Here is a 2278-nt window from a genome sequence, read left to right on the forward strand (position 1 = left end):
TACACACACACACACATGCACACACACAGATATACAGACACACACACATATACACACACACCCACATACACACACACACAGAGACACACACACACATGCACACACACAGATATACAGACACACACACACACACAGAGACACACACACATATATACACACACACACACAGACACACACACACACACACACACACAGAGACAGACACACACACAGACACACACAGAAAGACATACACACACACACTCCCAGCAGCTCACTGCCGAACTAAACGACTCGTGAACGATTTTTTAAAAACTGAGCATCTACGTTGAAACGATGCGTTTAATTGTCTCTTTTCAGAAGTTTTGTGTTTGTGTGTTTGTGTGTTTGTGCGTCTGAGTTTTCGTCTGATCCCTTTAATTCTGCAGCCGTCTGCTAACTCTTCCTCTCGATCGCTTTCCTCCTCCAAATATCGATAAAAGCGAGAAAAAAAACGTCGGAAAATGCTTTAAAAAAAAGCAAAAGAATACGTTTTGTGTGTGTATCTGATGCCTTTAATTCAGCTGCCATCTGCATCCTCCTCTTCCTCATCCTGCTCTCTCTCTCTCTCTCTCTCTCTCTCGCTCTCCTCATTCTCCTCTTCTCTCCCTCTCTCTCTCTCTCTCTCTCTCTCATCTGCCTCATCCTCCTCTTCCTCATTCTCCTCTTCCTCATCCTCCTCTTTCTCCTCTTCATCATCCTGTCTTCCTCCCACACATCCTCCTCTTCCCCCTCCCACACCTTCCTCTCTCTCTCTCTTTCTCTCTCTCTCTCTCTCTCTCTCTCTCCCTCTCTCTCTCTCCCTCTCCCTCTCTCTTTCCCTCTCTCTCTCTTTCTCTCTCTCTCTCTCTCTCTCTGTCTCTCTCCCTCTTCATCATCCCTCTTCCTCCCACACCATCCTCCTCTTCCCCCTCCCACACCTTCCTCTCTCTCTCCCTCTCTCTCTCTCTCTTTCCCTCTCTCTTTCTCTCTCTCTCTCTCTCCTCATTCTCCTCTTCTCTCCCTCTCTCTCTCTCTCTCTCTCTCTCTCTCTCTCCCTCTTCATCATCCTGTCTTCCTCTCACACCATCCTCCTCTTCCCCCTCCCACACCTTCCTCTCTCTCTCTCTCTCTCTCTCTCTCTCCTCTTCATCATCCTGTCCTCCTCCTCTTCCTCCTCCTTGCCTTACTCTAAGCCTGTTTACATATTTAGGATTAGAAACTTGACCCTTTAAGGGAGTCGGGACTGCTTTCTGTTTCTGTTTGTCGTGTAAAAGTTAGAGTGGCTGAACTTTGACTTTGAGTTGCTGCTTTACCTAAAACTGCAGTTTGTTTTTCTTCAGAAACAACAGCAATGACTTCTGGGTAGACAAATGGCCGCCAAAAACTTTTTTTAAAGCTCTAAAAATGTCGAAAAAGCACTATAAACATCGGGATTAACTAAAAAAAAAACAACAAAAACGTTAAAAAATAAAAAAATGACAAAAACTTTGAAAAACGACAAAAAGTTTGGAAAAAAAACGTCAAAAACTTCACAAGAAAAACGACAAAAAGTTTTTAAAAAAAATGATAAACTTCGGATAAAAGCAACCCATTTTTTTTTTTTTTTTTTTTTTTTTTTTTTAAAAACAACAAAAATTTCGGAAGAAAAATGTCAAAAATTCCGGAATAAAATCTACAAAAACTTCGGGAAAACGTAAACAGCGTCAAAAAATACAGTCTGAATCATTAAGTCCAAAATGTGACGTAACGCGACGCAATGATGTTAGAGTTCGGCCGACAAATAATCTTTAAAAAAAGTTTTTAACCCCCCTGTTTAAGTTTATTTTCCTTCTTTGTGTTTTTTACAGTGTTGATGACGTTTGTTTTCTTGCTGATGTTTTTTACAGTGTAGATGACGTGCAGGTTGTGTATTTCGTGTGATCAGAGCTCTTCTATATTTTCTAAGTGGTTGAAAGTTGTCGTGAAGATTTCTCTTCCTGTTTCACAGTCTCGTTTTGTAAAGAAATAAAACTTCCTCTCAGACCAAAAACCTGATTCTGGATCTGTGTTCTTTCAGTACATGGCACAAACAAACACATTCCTGTTTTCTTTCTTTCTTTCTTTCTTTCTTTCTCTGCACTAAAACTAAAACTTTTCTTCCCAGAAACTTCAGTCTGCTCAGACATTCTCCTTCAAAACCTACTTAAGTCATCTTTAATCTGTGATTAATATTTCTAATTAGGGGTCCAAGCCCGACGGTGTTGGGAACCCACGTTACCAGCACCAGCTGAGCAGTACA

Source organism: Sander lucioperca, chromosome 16 (assembly GCF_008315115.2).
Source record: "Sander lucioperca isolate FBNREF2018 chromosome 16, SLUC_FBN_1.2, whole genome shotgun sequence".
Lineage (NCBI taxonomy): Eukaryota > Metazoa > Chordata > Actinopteri > Perciformes > Percidae > Sander > Sander lucioperca.